General features: G+C 41.1%; 1 protein-coding gene across 5 annotated transcripts in view; it reads right to left on the bottom strand.

Moving 5' to 3' along the window:
* The window catches only part of cadps2 (Ca++-dependent secretion activator 2), a 343,471-nt gene that overhangs the window by 21,744 nt on the left and 301,751 nt on the right, over positions 1–19,976 (bottom strand). The window lies entirely within an intron of this gene.

The following is a 19,976-nucleotide window of genomic DNA, read 5'->3' as shown; positions in this document are numbered from 1 at the left end:
TCCCTCTCTTTAGAAAAACAGATTTTAGAAGTTGTTACCATCAAGCTGAAATAAAAATCGGTGTCTGGTCATCAGTCTGGACTGCAGCCATCAAATATGCAAGTTCGATTAGCTTGTTTTCTGATCATTTCAGAGGTGGAAAGGACAGACTCTTAGTGTTCAGTACAGTTTATATTAATATGTCATTAAGTTTTACAGTGTCGGCCACATTCTGGAGTAGGGCCGTCAATGAGGGGGCAGAGGGAAACTTTCAGTTGAATACAGGACAAAGACAAGATACTAAAACAGAAAACATTTCAAGTTTTTATGAAAATATGTACATATTTTGCTATTTTTAACCTGCAAGCTGTTCTAAAATAGGTGGGACAGGAGCATGTTTACAGCTGTTTCACCTTTTCTTCTAACTGTAAGTGTCTGAAGGTTAAAGACACTTATTAGCCGTTTTTACACAGAGATGCCGCAATAAAGGCAAAAAGGAATGCCCATCTCTGTTCCACAATGAGCAATTCACACAAAGGTGTAACAGAGCCGTGCACGCTCAAGCTTACACACACACCCGGCGTCCCATAAATGAAATATGGGAAAAATGACATGAACATTCATTTTGATCGATTAGATCCAATAGACTTTTTTTCTTCCATGTTTCTGAGTTGGGGGTCCGACTTTAATGGGATACTTCAACATTTTGGCAAATTCGCCCATTGCCATAATCCCTATAGTCTTAGTAACAGGTTCGTTTCCTTTAGTTGTCGGTGCAAGCTGTTTTTAGATCGGGGGGGACCGATATACCAGCTGCACAGCTAACGCTATGGAAGCAGACGGTATTTTTTGCTTTCCCTCATCAAACTCATCAAATACACAATCCAACAACTTCAAAATGCTCTCGTGGACAACTTGTGACCTGCACATTCACCACGCTATGAAATAATCATGGAACATTTCAAGATGGAGATGTTTTAAAATTAAATGCAAAGCCAGAACTACACTCCAGACATGGCTGCTGCACTGTGTCATTCCGCCCAGTGGTTTACTCAGGAAATAGTGCCGAGTATTTGCTTCATGTGTCGTAATGTTACGTAATTATACGTTATTATTTCATAGGGTGGTGAATGTGCAGGAGTTGTTGGATTGTGTATTTGATGAGTTTGATGGGCGAATTTGCCAAAATGTTGAAGTATCCCTTCAAGCAGTGTCACAGCGCACGTAGTTACGTCGAAGGTCAGAAACTTCAGAGTACCAAGTTCACTTGAACACATCATGGAACTTTTCAGACGCTGCTGTGAGCAGAGATGTGTCTGCTCTCTCCTCTCCTGTACAGAGTGTGATCAGCTCTCTAACCTCACAGTCTCTCCAGTTAATCCACATTATTCATTGTTTCATCCCGCTGTTGTTTTCTCCAATGAAACGCTGCTCGATTAAACCACGCTGGTTTTTAAATTCCCCGTTTATGGGGACAGCAGCGCACACTCACCGTTGTGGAATGCCGTGACGTCCTTTCACACTGGTTGTGGAAAAGTCTGTTACAGCTCTGATACTACCTCTTGATCCGGATCAGAGATGGGGTGAGATCAACCCCCCATTGCAGAACGGTCGCTTTCATACAGAACGGCGTTGCGGAACAAAGCCGTAACAGACATGGAAAAGAGAGGCAGTGTGAAAGTAGCTATTGTTAAAATACCGAAAGTTGAATTCTTTCTCAGTCTTGCTTGATGTACACCTTAAGGCGACCTCACACCTAACGAATTTTCCTCCAATTTCAAAGTTGCAGACAAAATTCCAAAGTCGGGGTAGAAAATGCCGGTGGTCTCTGGGCGACCAAAGCAAACATGTCCACTTAGGTCAGTCCATCTCAGATGAGCTGTGTCTAGGAGAAGTGGACAGGACTTCTGCATGTTTAAAGGGTTGCATGGTAGATGCCAACAATGTGGTAAATGCTGAGGTGTACTGTGTTAACTGACAGTGGTTTTCAAAAGTATTACAGAGTCCACATTGTAATATCAGTTACAGAATGGTGCCAAATTTGACTGCAGCACTGCCTGAGGGATCAGAGGTCTCAGGCATAATATGTCAGTTTCCCGACTTGCCCCCTGCATGCAGAGATGTCTGATATAATGGACTGTAAGATAGGGGAACCTATAACTTGCTTCCTCTAGCACATTGATAAAACATGCTACTATCACCTGTTACCAATTAACCTGCTTACATGTGGAATATTCCAGGTGTCTTTTAAGCATTTCACAGTTTTCTCAACTTTTTATAATCATGATTTTTGCCTTATTTTAGCAGTAGTGCACAGTCTTTTAGACGTGCTGCTTAGGGTAAAAAATCGTCATTAACATGCATATTATGCACAGTTCTAATCAGGAGAGTACTTCCTCCCTAATCTGTCGTGTTCCAGATCTGTTATCATGGTGGATCACGCAGGTTTACACACTGAAAACACATGGGACAAATGTTCAGCATCACCTGCTGCTTTGAGGTGAAAGGAGTAAAAATAATAATCGAACCTCTGTGTGTGTGGAGCTGCAACACCAGAGGAAACTCTGACTGCTGTGGAAGCATCGGTTTGTTCGTCGTGGGGGAGGCCGGAGGCAGGAGAGGAGTGTAAATTTCTGTTCATTCACTCTCCCTGTTGTCAGGGGAGATTACAGCTGTAATGCTTATTGTAATTGCTTTGACATCTTTCACACCAGTTTTCTCTGAGCCGGCATGCGTCAGCCCCTCGGGGGGTTTGTTGTGCTGCTGCAGCGCTGCCGAGCGTGGCATGTAGGGTCCCCCGTGCAAACACAAGGAAATGGAGCCTGGAGAAAACATGGAACCTTTCGGCTTCACTTAAAGGCAAAAGGAAGGTTATAGAGGGATTAGAACTCTGGGACTGTAACCTTTTCTTTATCGGAGATAGCTCACAGGAAACATAAACTGTCACATGCTAATGCTGGAGGAAACTTGACAGTCAGCTGCATCGCTTTTTGTCAGATTTGGGGGATTTGAAAAGCAAAGAGGTGACTGAAGGAGGCCGAACAGATCAGGGGTTCACAGCCATTTCAATATGAGAAATCCTCTGATGGAGACGGATGTTTGCTGCAGTTTGAGATTCTTAAACTTACTGTGAGGAGTTTCAGGTTATGGAGCAGGATCAGTGGAATAGTGTACATTTAGATAAGCTACAAAAGCAAACCAAACCATGAGATACAAGACTTCTGAATGCCTGTCAAGGCTGTCGCAAAGACCGAGTCAGATGCAGTGATCCCCTGAAAAGTCAAAGGAAAGAGCCTTTGTTAGCAATGTCCACATCAGCACCATGTGGGTAGTAATGAGATATTCTGCTGTAAACATTGCAGACACAGGGTGGGATCACCAAACAGATGAGATGTGCTTTTGTTCTGCAGGAGGAACCAGAATCAATATCAATTTTAGTTTCTTGTGACAGTTTTAAGGCTCGTCTTGGTTTTAGATCTTAGCTAAGATTTCAAAAAAACATTATTCACTAGAAATTACGAAATTCCTTTTACTTCCTGTCAAAAAATCCCCCTGGATTTGGTCTCTTGAGAAACTTGGGAAACTTAACTCAGCCTTATGCTGTCATTAGCTTGGACATCTTTGCAAATTAAACACTATGGCTATTGAGCAGATAAGATATATGATCTCTCCAGCGAGCTGTGGGTCTAACCTGGGAAAACCCTCCTGTCCCTGGCTGTGCCTTGAGATCCTGTCCATGAAAATCACAAACAGAGTCAGGCATAAGGGACAGCCCCGTCAACTCCCACCCAACACGCACCGGGAATGTGTCCGACCTGATGGCTTGCCGCAGGGACCCCAGGGCCCTAAATATATCTCTTATCTGGCCTGAGAATGCTTTGGAATCCCCCAGGAGGAGGTGGGAAATGTTGCTGGGGAGAGAAATGGCTGAGTTGACTTTCTTAACCTGCTGGATGGATGAACGGATGACATTTTTTTGGTTAAAGGTTCCATGCCTCCCCTGAAGTCCTGTGGTGCCCCCCAGGCCAGGCCTGCCTCACACTTTGTAAACCACTGGTGTAGATCAATGTTTTTGACTCTCTTTGGATCTGATTGGATAATTAATCAACCAATCGATGTGTCAATTACATAGATGGATCATTACACCTCTTATGTGATGTGCTTTTATTTTGAAGGACATGTCTCCATCTCTGTTCTGTCACATCTTTTGTTCCATCTCAAGACCCAGCTGCCTTATTTCTCATTAAAACATTTGACTGAGTCATTATACCAAATGATTATGATTTTTAAGGATTTTGAGGAGACCAATCAGATTTCAGGGGGCCCTGGTTGGCTCTGGGTACCACTGGCTCCGCCCCTCAAACATCACTGGTGCTGTTTTTTGCTGCTGCAATCCATTAGGGCATTATAAATCAAGAAATCTTTACTATTTATAGTGTTGTCTCAATTAAGTCCTTCAAAAAAAAAACACAAGAACTTGTTGTCAAAATGTTTGTTTACAGTGTTAATGTGGTAGCACTGCCTTGTGCTGACTAAAATAAGAGGAACTAGATCAAGATTGCAATTTCAGCTGAAATTGTGTGGGGATGCTGAGAGTTGAATTGTGGAAGAACTGCTGAAAATAGCCAAAAGCACCAAAATAGCTGAAAATAGCATATAAATAGCATAAAAATAAAATAAAATGACATAAAAGTAGTTGAAGATGGCATTCAATAGCTCAAAAAAGGATTAATAGCTGAATGTAGCCCAAAAAAAGCTAAAAATAGCCAAAAAATAGCTGAAAGTAGCCTTATAATAGCTGAGAATAGCATAAAATAGCATAAAATGGCATAAAGATAGCTTAAAATGGCATTCAATAGCTCAAAAAGGGATAAAAATAGCTGAATGTAGCCTAAAAAAGCTGAAAATAGCCTTAAAATAGCTGAACGTAGCCTTATAATAGCTGAGAATAGCATAAAAGTAGCTGAAAAATTGCATAAAATGTTGTAAAATTAGCTGAAAGTGGCATTCAATGGCTCAAAAAAGGATGAAAATAGCTGAATGTAGCCTCATAATGGCTGAGAATAGCATAAAAGTAGCTGAAAATTACATAAAATGGCACAAAAGTAGCTGAAAATGGCATTCAATAGCTCAAAAAAGGATAAAAATAGCTGAATATAGCCTAAAAAAGCTGAAAGTGACCTTATAATAGCTGAAAATAGGATAAAAATAGCATAAAATAGCATAAAATGGCACAAAAGTAGCTGAACATGGCATTCAATACCTCAAAATAGCCTAAATTAGCTGATTTTGGCTAAAAGTAGCTGAAAATTGCATACAATGGCTGAAAAAATCATAGAAATAGCTGAAAATAGCTATATTTTAAAAACTATAAAAGTTGAAAATGAGAAAAGGCATAGCAGTTGAATGATAAACTGAATTTTTTTAAGTTGAAACGTGTTGATACATCAAAGTATGAAGGAGGAGATAGCCGAAGAATAAAAAACAAAATGGAAGACGCGAATATCAATAGTGTGGATGGTCAGCATCCCCACTAATAATGAAATCGAGCACAAGCTTCATGCTCTGTTGAGGCCCATATTTTATTTTATTTAACAAACATTTTTTTTGGGGGGGGGGCACAAAAATAGGCTGAGGGCCAGATAAAAGCAGCAGTTTGGACACCCCTTGGTTAGTGTATCAGCTAAAATCCTTGCTGTGTAAATGCAGCCTTTGATAGCTACCTAAAAATAAATCAAATCAAAGTGTTCACTGAGAAGAAATATGTAGATGAAAATGCATACCATACCATAAAATATAAAGTTCCTCACAAGTGAATGTTTGAAACTGCATGTTACTTCCTTCCAGCCGTGAAAACCTCCAAACAAAGATGTCTGGTATAGTAGAGGCAAACGCTGATATTGTTCACTGTTTATTATCTATTGTGTGTTCATGTATTGTTTCTTGATTTGTTGGTTGTGTGAATAGTGTGCTGTGAAAAAGAAATTCCCCTTGGGAACAATAAAGTGTAAGTCTAAATAATAAGCAGATTCAATGGTAAATAGATTTTTCTATTAAAAACATCCACTCTCTGTTTGAGGCTTCTCCAATGTGAAGATGTTCTGCCTGTCTCTGTGTCCATCCTCCTGGAACAATAAACCAAAGAAAAGAAGAAATGAAGGCAGATATTTTCTAATAAAATGGTCCCAGCAGCTGTTTGAGAGGCCTTGAACAACGAGTGACAGCCTGAGATCAGTCCGCTGTAATTCAGAGAGACCGCTGGACACATACCAAGGGTTAAAGTGGGGTCACGTGCCTGCAGGGGGATCTGGTGTGTGGAGGAAAAGTGGAGGGCTGGTGTCCATCCAAAGAGAGGAGGGGTCAAGGACGGTGACTGACAGGCCTGTCAGAACACCCATAATCCTCTGGAGTGAGTGGGGGTCTCATCGTGGTCGTATGACGGTCAGAAATGTTGACGAGAATGAACCCCGTCTGTCTCGCCGGGTGAGTTTCAGAACTCGTCATGTTTCCTCCATCAGACACTTCCAGGTCACGTCAACTGGACAGCAGATAGATTTCAAAACTGGATTTATACTTCAGAAGTTTTACCTCCATACTCTGCATCATTACTCTCTGCAGTCTTCATTTAATAAGATGAGGATGTTTCAAAGGTGTATGGATATCTATGGATGTATTCAACTTCTTAAACCATGACATCAGGGCTGTAGCATCCATGCACTGAGAAAAATAGTAGAGATAGACAGTAGACACTGTTGTTCTTAGGGGCTGTCTGTAAAACACTGCTCAAACTGCTCAAGCTCTGTCAGGTTGCACAGGGATCGGGCATGACCGCCCTTTTCAAATCCAGCCACAGGTTCTCTATTGGATTGGGGTCAGGGCTTTGACTTGGCCACTCCAGAACATTGTCCTTGTTGTCTTTAAACCAATTCTGTGTAGCTTTCTCTGTATGCTTGAGCTCATTGTCTTGCTGGAAAATAAATCTTCTCACAAGCTGTAGCTCTCAGACTGAATAAGATGGTTCTCCAGGATCTTCCTATATTTCACCGCATTCATTTTACTCTCTACCTTTACAAGCCTTCCAGGGCCGGCTGCTGAGAAGCATCCCCACAGCATGAGGCTGCCACCACCATGCTTCACAGTGGAGATGGTGTGTTTGGCGTCTTGCCTGATCTCCAAAAATGTCCATTTGGTCTCATCAGACCACAGAACTTTCTTCCTCTTGACCATGGAGTCTCCCACATGCCTTCTGGTGAACTCTAGTCCAGATTGAGTCTGATTTTTCTTCAACAGTGTCTTTCTCTTCACCACTCTCCCATAAAGCTCTGGCTGGTGAAGAACCCGGCCAACAGTTGTTGTCTGCAGAGTCTCTCCCATCTCAGCTGCTGAACCTTGGAACTCCTTCAGAGTAGTCATAGGTGTCTTGGTGGCCTCTTTCACTAGTCTCCTTCTTGCACGCTCATTCAGTTTGTGAGGACGGTCTGATCTAGACAGATTTACACATGTTCAGTGTCTCTGAATTTTTCTTTATACCAGTGATACTCAATGTGTGGCTCTTTTTTGATAATTTGTGACTCTTTTATGTCTTAATTTAAAAAATTATTCCCATTGTTTCCACTTCTTTTTGACACTGTTATCCTGCTTTTTGCAATTTTTGCCCGTTTTTGTCGCCTTTTTGCCACTTTGTGCCCATTTAAGCTGCCTTTTGCAATTAAATGTCACCTTTTTCCCATTTTGCCACACTTTGATGCTTTTTTGTCCATTTTTCCCACCTTTTTACAGATTTTTGCCCATTCTGGTCACTTTTCTCTCATTTTTTGCCATTGTTTTGCCACTTTTGGACCATTTCTGCCATCTGTAATTCATTTTTTTCACCACTTCTCACCCATTTTTGCCACCTTTAACTTGTTTATTGGTCACTTCCCACCCTTTTTTGCCACATTCTGCCCTTTCTTGCCACTTTTTATCCCAGTGTTTGCCAATTTTTGTCCACTTCTGCCACCTTTAACTTATTTAAATTGCCACTTTTCACCACTTAGATTGTGGCTTGGCAAATTTTTTCAACATTTTGGCTCTTTGGCTGAGCAGGGTTGAGTAACACTGCTTTATACTTTTCAATAACCTTTCTCTGAGTTGCTTGGAGTGTTCTTTTGTCTTCATGGTGTAATGGTATCCATGAATGCTGATTAAGTAGGCACTGGACCTTCCAGACACGTATCTTTATTCTACAGTCACTTGAGACACATTCACTGCACTCAGGTGATCCCCATTTCACTAACTGTGAGACAGTCACCTTAAAGGGGGTGAATATTTATTCAGTCATTTATTTTACATTACATATTTTTATCTAACTGATAATACTTTACAGAAATCTGTTTTCACTTTGAAACTGAGGAGATTTTACTGTATTTTTTGTCAAAAAAGTCAAATTATATTGACCATGATTGCTTTACAAAACCAATAAAAGGGTAAAACATTCACTTCTATGTTGTCCACTTCTGATAGAACTGCTGCTGTAGCTGCATCCACAGAGTCAATACGGTTACCAGTAGAAATTTGTTGATGTGACAAATTAAGAGTAGATAAGTAAACAAAAATCGTGTAAGAAAGAAAACCTATTCAGCACTACCTGCATGGGTTCAGCCAGGGTCAGAGTCTGAGAGATATTCACTTCAACATTGAAGATTACATGTCTGTGTCTGTGTGTGTCACTGGCAGCATATTACTGCCCCGGCTGTCACTTGAGACATCAATTTCCCCCTTTTCCATCCCCTCAAGGCTCAATCATCTACCTCTCTTTTCTCTCCGTGTGACGAGGTGACAAAGCAGCCTGACAGATCGGAGACACCGGCACAGTTCCAGCCGCCGAGATTAAGACTTTAACACGAAAGGAAAGAGAGGCGGACAGAAGAAAACACAGACATACAAGCAGCCCGGCGCTCTTGTCACGCTCTGCCCTCTCTGCCTGCTTTGTCTCCTTCACTGTTTCTGCTCTTGTAGCCAAACACCAATAATCCCCCGTGGGCCGGGATAATGGCCACCTGGTTGCTCGTCAACATTTGACAACAGAAAAATAAAGTGTAAAATTAAGCCGTGCTCCTGTTGGGATGCAGACGGGGAGGGAGAAGTGGTTGGAAATAAAGAAGGTGAGATCTGCTGACAATGACGGGGGGAGGAGGGCGGTTAAATGCCAGGTAATTACACCCCAGGACCAGCCCTGTTTCCTGCCTTGGATTCATTTCATGTCGACCAGGTGCATTCAGTGTAAATATGTGTGTGCGTGCTCGTCACAATAAAACCCCTCTGTTATCTAACAGTGCTTATGATGCCAAAATACGGGGGAAAACATCCCTTCTATGTGAATACACAGTAATTGATTAAAAGACACATCAAAATTTAACGTGCATGCACCGTGCGCGTTAACTCCACATGCATTCTTCGTCCCATGCCTCAGAAGCGTTAGAACCGTCCCTGCTAAGCGCCCTGTGTTAAAGATGGTGGAGAGCCAGTGAGGATGATCACCCGTCCAATGTTTGTGTTCCTGCTCTGCCTGTGTGCATATGGTGGATACGAGCTTGTGCGTCTGTCAGTCACTGGTATCTTGGCTGTTTAGTGTTAACACATCAGACCTGCTCAACACGTGTGAGTCGGAGTGAGAAACACAAACACAACTCCAAGTGACGTGCTCGAATCACACGAGACTTCTCTGCCAGAGGAGATCCGGGTACTTACAGGTTTTAGACGGGCAGAGGCAGGGACGGACTGGGACTAAAAAACAGCCCACGATAACTGGTGCGCGGAAACTCATCAACGCCTGGCATTCAACGCTGAAGTTGCTTAAATCAATTAAAGATGATTTCATTCTATGATTCATTCTCATTTCATCTTCCCCCATTTGATACGTAATGATGGAATGGACTTTAAAAAACAGGTTTTATGTATCCAATTGATTATAACAGCATATTATATCATCTATTCCATGCAATCTTAAAATTACTTTATTAATAATCTTAATTAACTTATGCAGTTATCAGTCTTACTGCATAAATAATAATAATACATTTTAATGAAAATACACCACTACAAATGTAACTTCTTTATTCAAATCCTTCAAATATTATAAGTATTATTAGGAAACTGGCATGTTACCAAAACTTAAAAAGTAAAAGCACAACAGTCCCTAACAGTTTTGTACTATTTTTTATATTTCTTAATATTACTGCTGCATGTGTCATTTTAAGCTAAAATGTTCAAAGTGGAGCTGTTTTAACTACTGTAATCATTATTTCATTTCATTTTATTTTATTTCATTTTTTGCATGTACTGAGCTACACAAACTGGGTATAGATAAAAATGTAGCAACCTGAATAACATTTGCTAACATCAGCCCTAGCAAGTTACTCTCTTCTCCCTTCCTCATGTTCCATACCTACATACCCTGTATCTGTCTGTGGAACTTCCACCAGCTCTTCTCTCTGTCCCTCATCATCACAGGTGGCCGTACCATGCTGAGGCTGCACAGCTGTATGGCTCCTGTGAGTCCTGGCCTCAACATTCACTTCTTGGATGCTGCTAACATCAACATGAACTTGTGCTGCAGCGCTGCTGCTGCTGAACATTTCAGTTATTTTGCAACATTTAGCGGCTTCACTCTCTAAATGTCACTATTATTTTCCCTCGCCCCACCCTTTTCTTTGCGTTTTTTACCTCTGTTATCAATATTGTTGCCACTTCCACTACCAAAGATCCACTTTAACTACTCTGCCACTATTACTTTTTCTTCTTCTGCTCCTTCGTCTTTTTCTTTTCAATAATTGCCGTGCACGGGTGGCTGGCAACCAACTTGCATTGCTTTCTACTGGACTGGAGTATGAAACAGTAGATTAGCAGGGGGAAAAAACAGGTGATGATTGCGTGGTAGCCGCCGATTCTCCAGAACACACAGATGGCCAGTCCACCTCTGGGCAGAGGTGTCAAAAGTATTCACATTTATCACTCAGATAGAAGTATAGATACTAGGGTTTAAAAAGACTTCTGTAGAAGTTGAAGTATCAACTCAAGCTTTTTACTCAAGTAAAAGTGTAAAAGTATTGGTTTCAAAACTACTTAAAGTATAAAAGTAATGCAAGAGGGGAAAATGCCATTAAGGACAAAAGTATACGCTGCGCCACAGGGGCCTATAGTGCACTACCCCACCTGCCCAAAAAACATTTTTCTAAAGGCCATAATGACTATAATGTTATATTAAAATGTTAAGGTTGAAAAATGTGGGATGCACCTGTTTTAGCTGCACTTATGCCCATTGAAAATGAACGCATTTTAGTACAATGCAAATACATTCCAGAACCATATATGTGTACTACCAACCTCCTCGCTGGTGCTTGGTTGGGACATTTTGCCCGAGTTCTCTTGAGTCTCTGTCACGGACGTCTTCATTCTAAGCTACATACGTCTGCTATCTCCTTGCTGGAGTGTAACGTGATTTGTGTCGTGTGCAGGTGCGATGGATCGCGTACAAACCAATAGGGTGTCAGAATAGTATTATGTTTATACTTCTCATCCAACCACAATCAAATTCACTCTATCCAGATGACGTGATTTATCTGGATAGACTTTTGGGTTCTTTATTTGTGTTTTTTTGAACAATGACAAACCGGAATGAAAACAAGCTGAAATGAAATAGGAGTAACGAGGCTATTTTTAAAATGTAAGGAGTAGAAAGTACAGATAATTGTGTGAAAATGTAAGGAGTAGAAGTAAAAAGTAGGCTGAAAAATAATTACTCCAGTAAAGTATAGATACCCAGAATTTCTATTTAAGTAAGGTAACGAAGTATTTGTACTTAGTTACTTGACACCTCTGTGTACGGGTTGAAATATGACTAATTCTTCTGTTTGCTGCAGGTTTTATCTGGATAAAAGTCAAGTAGTTCTACTGGGACTCACCACCGATGGTAGGTTTCTACGTTACATAAGGACCGCCTTCTCAGAAAAGATTTTTCAGAGCAGATATCCGTTTGAGCTAATTAAAAGTCGTACAATGCAGATTTTCATCAGTTTGGTGCAAATGTCAGAAATAACCGCAGCATTAATGTGTTTTATAATGGTTCAGTCAGATACTTCAGTGTTCAGATGAAATAAATGTTGAAGTGTTCACTTCTTCTTTAATGACAATAGCTTTGCTTGAAACTGGACATTTTACCATTTCATGAAAATTATTAGCAATTAGTTATTTTGAAATTGAAGGCAGCAACACATCTCAAAAAAGTAGGGACGGGGCAACTTCAGACTGGAAAAGTAAGTGGTACTAATGGAAAACAGCTGGAGGAGCATTATGCAACTAATTAGGTTAATTGGAAACAGGTCAGTAAAATGACGGGGCATAAAACAGTGTTAATTTTGCCGACTAACTTTATGACTAAAAATGTTCATCGACAGCCTTTTCCTCATGACAAAAACTAGACTAAGACTAACAAAAATAGATCTGTGATGACTAAAACTGACAAAAACTAAGTTTAGTTTTAATGTTGTTCACATCTGTGATATTTCTCCACTGTGGGTAAATCTGTCAAAAACAATGCAGCTGTAGCTATTCTGCCTCTCAGCTGTAGAAAGCAGGGACCCGAGGTTTGGCAGAGTGCAGAAAACACACTACCATGAAAATAAACGCTTGGACTAAAAGTAAAGATGTGAGGACTTTTTATGGACTAAAAACTAAACTAAAATGTTTTGAGTTTTTGTCAACTAATACTAGACTCAAACTAAAAAGGGTAGAAAGGACTAAAATGTGACTGAAACTTAAATGCATTTCATTTAAAGACTTAAACTAAGACCTAAATCAAAAATAGCTGCCAAAATAAACACTGGCATAAAGGGAGAACTTTAGAGAGGCAGAGTCACTCAGAAGAAAAGATGGGCAGAGGTTCACCAATCTGTTAAAGTTGGGTCTGAAAATTTTGGAGCGATTTCAGAAAAATGTTCCTCAATGTAAATAAAGACTGAATAACCCACCATCTACAGTCCATAGCATCACCAAAAGATTCAGAGAATCTGGAGAAATCTCTGTGAGCAAGAGATCATCAAGGTCACTACTGGATTTTTATGATCTTCAGGCCCTCAGGGCCCACTGCATTAAAAACAGGCATGATTCTGAAGAAATCACTGCATGGGCTCAGGAACACTTCCATAAACCACTGTCTGTCAACACAGTTAGGAGAAGCCATATGTGAACAGGATCCAGAAACAGCTCCATCTTCTCTGGACCAAAGCTCATTTAAAACAGACTGAGGCAAGATGGGAAACTGTTCTGTGGTCAGATAAGTCAAAATAAGAAATTCTTTTTGGAAACAGACTTGGGCTTTTTTTGAAAACCACTTCCTATTCACTATATACGTGAATACGCCATTTTGTAGTGGTGTCCGTATTCTGAGTGAGCATTGTTATTCACTATATAGTGCACTCATTCTATCCCACAATGCATTTTGAAAAGTACTGAACAGCTGATGGTCAATAGCCCAGCAATACTTACCACCATGCATCGTGGTTGTTGCTCTCAAACATAACGGACGAACGAGAGGAGCACAGGAACACATATAAAAACTTTTTTCATACACTTTTTTCTTTGTTGGTTTTAACCAGAGTATATAATCTGTAAGAAAATGTAAAGGATTTAGAACGGAGTAACCTTTCCCCCTATTAGGATTACAAAACATGAGACCATCAACTCTATATAAAAATAAGTTACAATACACGCAAAAATGTATATTATTTAGCCATTTAAGACATAAACTTTTTTTTATCTATAATTATTTTTAATTTTTTATGAAAACAGGTTACATTTTGTATCAGGGAGTAGGGAATGAGTGAGTGGTTTCGGACACAGCCTCTGTGTCCTCTGGACAAAAGAGGAAATGGACCGTCCACTTTGTTATCAGTGCACTGTTCAAAAGTCTGCATCTCTGATGGTTTGGGGTTGTATTAGTGTCTATGGCATGGGCAGTTTACACATCTGGAAAGACAGAGGTTTTAGAGCAACATGTGCTCCAATGCATACAACGTCTCTGTCAGGGAAGGCCTTGACTATTTCAGCAAAACCACATACCACATCCATCACGACAGCATGGCTTCACAGTAGAAGAGTCTGGGTACTGAACTGGCCTGCATGCAGTCTAGACCTTTCAGCAACAGAGAACATTCAGCACCTTAAGGAGACACAGGACTGGGACAACATTCCTCTCCTAAAACCCCAGCAGTTGGTCTCCTCACTTCCCAGACATTTTCAGACTGTTGGTAAAAGAAGAGGAGCTACACAATGGTAAACATTATCTTGTCCCTGCTTTTGTGAGATGTGTTGCTGCCATCAAATTGAAAATGAGTAAATATTTTTCTAAAACACGCTCATACTGCAGGATGGAAAAACTTGGCCACAGAATGCCTCATACTCAGTAAAAAGGAGAGGGTAAATAAACAGTTCAAAGCGATGGAGTAGTGTCGAAACGTTGGAGTTGTTCTCTGACTTCTGAAGTTCACCTTAAAGTGACTTCCTTTACTCCCTCCAGCCTCACTGGTCACTGGTGTTTGATAGATTCAATCAGAACTACAAAAACTAAATTTAATTTGACAGATAGTTTATCCTTTTTTCTTTTCAACAGCCTGAAGTCCATCGCGAGTATCCCAGCATGCTTTTTGTGGTGAGAGCCCTGAGAAAACACAATGAATGGAACCACATTCTGTAAGCTGTGAGGTCACTTTTAGTAGTTACACAACTATATTTGATTCAGAGTAAAGAAAAACATGTTTTTATTTCTTAGTGCTCCAAAGCAAGCATCAAAACCGGAGAGGTTTGAAATACTTCTCTAAAACGCGCTCATTCTTAAAGGTGAAAAAGAACTTGTTAAAATGTCTCAAACTCACTAAAACGCTTTAGGTGATGGAGAAATGCTGAAATGTTTTTCACTGACACATGAAATAAGCAAAAAAAATGTAAACATAGGAGGGTGAAAGCTTCCTGCTTTTGTGACTAGGTGTCGGAGGGCGGGGCGCTCCAGCAAGAACCACAAGAGCCCCGCCCCCCGCACTATGCCCCATCTGCAAAAGAGGCTTACCTGTGTCAGGTTCCCTCCACACAAAGGACCAAAAGGCTGAGGTAGAGCTTACATTATAATTTCAGGGGACAGAAGCAGCTGAGGAGGAAGTCTGGCAAGTAACCAGAGAGCATGATGGGATAGGTGGGCGGAACCAGGACAGGGCAGAGGATTAGAGAGGGTCAGGTGAGATCTCAGCTGTTAAGTGACTCAGTATAGGATATCCTTGTGTCTGTGTTCACGGTATATTTTTATCAATTGGGCTATGACATCAAGTTCTTTCTATTTACTTTACTTATCATTTAGTAAATAGTCTGTATGACTCCTTAAAGACCTTGTAAAGTGAAATCCAAAGTTTTTGTCTTAACACTCTAGAAATGTTGGAATATGGTTGCTGTAAACATGTGAAAACACTGAGATCTACATGTGACTTAATACTGGTTTTTCACCTCTTTCCTGGCTTGGTTTCATGTGGGCGGGGCCAATATGTGAACTCATGATGTCATGGAGCAGATTTTACTGCCTCATTTTTCATGATTTTGAAGCTTATTTCATAAACTTGGAGATGTTTTAGGCCGGCCACACACCACAGGATTTTAAGCCCGATTTGGGGCAAGATTTGCCTCCCCTGATGCGACTCAACACGATTGTTTTACTGCTCCAAATCACGTCATAGCCTCTAAAATCCCAAATCATAAATATCAAACACGTTTGATATCTATGATTCTAGGTTGTAGTACCGCTGACGGAGTGCCCACAACAACCAATGAGCGCGAGCACACCGGGTAGCGTCACAGCCAGATCATATGTACTTTCATTGCTCACAACCATGAACACAACTTTAACTTAATTTCAGCCAGGATTTAATCCTGAGTCTTTTCCTTGTATTATGATTTTTGCTTCACCTGTAACTCATGCCAGGACAGCTTGTTGCGGAGAGACAGCAAGACGGTATCGACAGACATTGTTTTTTTTTCCTGAAGTCACGTGATCACCGAGGTCATTGGCAGGTTGGCAGGTGTGTGGTCTCCAGTGATCTGACAGTCTGGCTGAGTCGTCTAGTGTGTGCGTTCAGAGGATTAAAGATGAAAAATCCTTGGAAATTGTCCTGAAATCTGTGGTCTCCCACAGTTTAAAAATCGTTCCAGATTTAAAAAATCGTCTAGCGTGTGGCCGGCCTTATTTGACTGAAATTTCACCTGGGGGTTTATAACACAGTGACCTGTCATACAACTAGGGATGGGCATCGAAACCCACGGTCCATTAGGACCCAGTTCTGTGTTTTTGAAATACCCGAAAATCAATAACGTTTCAGCTCATCAATACTGCCATCGAGTCTCACAGGCTCTGTGATGTAACATCATTTTAAGATATAACTGTTGTAAAACAAACATCAGTTCTTTCCAGGGGAATATAAACTAAAAGCACATCAGTACTGTGCATCAGCAGTATTTACCTTCAACTGACGGCTTAAGGAAAAAAGACGGCGATGAGACGAGATGCATGCAATAATGTCCGCCTGCACTGGGATTAACAGGCTCTCATATCCCTCTTTTTAGCTGCTTTAGGACGGTTTTCTTCTTCAGCTGCTCTGATAAATGCTGAAAAGTACTCCAAAACTTAGTAGCAATTCCTGTTTGTTAAAAGTATTAATCCAGTGTAGAAATCTGTGGTGGAATCGGCAGAATTGAAGTTAATTAGCGAACTTAACAAGCTGAAAGACAGAAAATATGATGCGTTCAGGTAACCTCAGTAAATTAGACAACTGTACACTATATGTTATGATCTGTTCATATGCCACATAAAAATGGGAAAATTTAGTTTTTGACAAGAAACCTTAAATACATAAATACATTAGTGAATATGAAGAATGTGTTTACATTTGAGGGTTATACAATAGATGTTGTAGACTGAATCATCCATCCATCCATCTTCTTCCGCTTATCCGAGATCGGGTCGCAGGGGCAGCAGCCTAAGCAGGGAAGCCAAGACTTCCCCCTCCCTGGCCACTTCGTCCAGCTCTTCCCAGGGGATCCCGAGGTGTTCCCAGGGCAGCTGAGCGACATAGTCTCTCCAGCATGTCCTGGGTCCTCCCGGGGGCCTCCTCCCAGTGGGACCTGCCCAGAACACCTCACCAGGGAGCGTCCAGGAGGCATCCGGACCAGATGCCCGAGCCACCTCATCTGGCTCCTCTCAACGCGGAGGAGCAGCAACTCTACTCCAAGTCGCCTTTCAGCTCTTTCTTCACCACGACAGACCAATGCAGAGACTGCATCACTGCCAACGCAGCACCAATCCGCCTGTCAATGTCCCGCTCCATTCTTCCCTCACTCGTGAACAAGACCCCGAGATACTTGAACTCCTCCACTTGGAGCAGGATCTCATTCTCAACCTGGAGAGGGCATTCCACCCAATGTCCGACTGAGGACCACGGCCTCAGATTTGGAGGTGCTGATTTTCATCCCAGCCGCTTCACACTCGGTTGCAAACCGTTCCAGTGAGAGCTGACGGTCTCGGCCTGACGAAGCCAACAGAATCACATCATCCGCAAAAGCAGAGACCTAATCCTGAGGCCACCAAACCGGATGCCCTCAACGCCCTGGCTGTGCCTAGAAATTCTGTCCATGAAAGTTATGAACAGAACCGGTGATAAAGGGCAGCCTGGCGGAGTCCAAGATGCTCTAGACTGAATCATAGCTTTTTAACTCAAGCACTACTCAGCTAAGACCACTTCGAGTGTAAATATTTTTCTCCATCTTGTTTTTCCACCAAACTATAGAAAAGTATCGATAGTGGTATCAATAAGGACTCGGATCAATAAGGATTATCGATAAGGGTATCAATATCAATAAAAATTAACGATCCTATCCCCCCACACAACAGACCTAAATACAGATTTATTTTCACTTTACAGGGTCTTTAACTATGTCCGTCAAAAAAGCTAAGATATTTACTATAAAAGATTAAAACGCTGCACTCTAAATGATGTACTGTAATTAGGTGTGTGACTAGATCTCGTACCACGAATATTGATCTCGTGAGATCAATATTGCGCAGCAGCTCTCCTTACAGAAAACAATACCAAAGTGGAAGTTATAAAAGATCACAAAGATGTCCTGGACTCTTTAAAACTGTTGGTGAGAGATTTTACTCAATAAAAATAAACAAGCTTAAATATGGCAACCAAGACTGTCAATTTTTCTATGCTGTACAGCAGTCATTCTCACCAGCTTTTCTTTCAGAAGTGTGTTACTGAAAACACTCCTTATAAGACAAAAAGTGGCCAGAGGAGGCTGGCAGAGTGGCTCCCAGTCTGTGGGTCTGTACTTTGCAACTATCACCTTAGGAAAAGAGCTAAGCTATCATAACAGGAAAGAGCAGGACTTCATGCTACACATGAATACAGGTGGCACTGACTAAGCTAAACTGAAACTGAATGTTCTTGTTTTAGCTTAATAAGATGTAAAATTGTCACACAGGAAGACGCTTTAAACCTTTTTCCTTCTGAGAGACCCCCGAAAAAGCAGACTGAGTAGCTGCAGCCTGTTTTCTAGATTGTACAGTACTTAAATCAATGCAATTGCCCCAAAGGTTACATTGCAACCATTACAGCCTGAGTCCTGACCTCTGGCTGAACAATCTACCTCTGCATTTCCAAAGATTTTTGTTCCTACTTGTCAGTTAGACCCAGAGGTGTGTGAAATTTGGCCTAAAAGCGGTGCAAAAATACAAGATATGCCTTTTTAGATGGACCTTTGTCATCATGGCTAAAGCCAATAATAGAGGGTCATGATAAGAAGCTATAGTTGAACATGTGTCCGAAATAGAGAGGAAGCACAAGTCTTGACAGTTAGACTTTGTCTTGTGAGGAGGAAATAGTATGAGCAATGGCATAAAAAAGAAAAGGAAAATAGTTATGTTTGCACATGAGAGGAACAAGAAGTGAGCCGTCTTCAGCCTGCAGTGGAGTCTGTGCTGATTAGAAAAGGAGCTTTATGTCAAACATGCAACTGCAGTGTGCAGCAGAAACTCATCCTGTGTACACACACTGTCATTTTCTGCTTCGTTTTTGAAAAGAAAGTGAAACTGGAGAATAAAATTCATTTACTGGTTACATTAACAGTAAAGCTCATAGTAACTGAGCTGAGCCCCCACCTGCAGAGCTTAAATCAAAGAATTGGGAGGATGTGTGGGCGGTGTTTCCCATCATGCCCTTGGGCAGAGTGCTTGGATGTGTTTTATATGTGTTTAGTTGTGTCTGGATGTTCTAGTGTACGGTGATCCCTGCTGGGGTTGTTTTGCTCATGCTTCTGTTGAACTATTGTTTTTGTTTTTAGACACATTTGCACCATGGGTGAAGTTATCCACTAAGTTAGAGTTTCTACCTGTGACTTTTAAGGATGTGGGGGGCATTCACAGGCCATGTGAAGTGATGTCTGAAGTGCATTTATAATAATGATGTGCTAACGCATGCATAGCAGTGTGCTCAGGTAATGCCCAGATGACATGCAAGTGAGGTTTCTTGCAGGCGTGAAATATAAACTCTGCAGCATGTGTAAGTGATACTGGCAAACATATGAATGGATATTATCGTTATAAAAGGCGTTTTGTGCCTTTTTACAGTTTCCTTAATGCTCTCATGTCTAATTTGGTCTAGCGCCAACTCTTCCTCTGAGCCTTCAGCTATTCTCAAACCATTTTGTCTCACCTGGACTTGTTGTCTAAAAAATCCTGTAAAATATCAGCCCTGTGATGCATAGTCAAGCTCCTGACATCATTTTTTTCAGGATCATCTTGGCTTTAAGAATATGCGCTGCAGTAATGTGAGTTGATTTTAAACAAAGTTATCAGACTGTAAAGATAAAGGAAGAACTGAACAGAAATTTAAACATGAGGATTTTTATGTTACACACCGTGA

Source organism: Cheilinus undulatus, linkage group 9 (assembly GCF_018320785.1).
Source record: "Cheilinus undulatus linkage group 9, ASM1832078v1, whole genome shotgun sequence".
Taxonomy (NCBI): Eukaryota; Metazoa; Chordata; class Actinopteri; order Labriformes; family Labridae; genus Cheilinus; species Cheilinus undulatus.
Note: the sequence above shows the minus strand (reverse complement) of the source record. Positions and strands in the feature narration are given on the sequence as shown.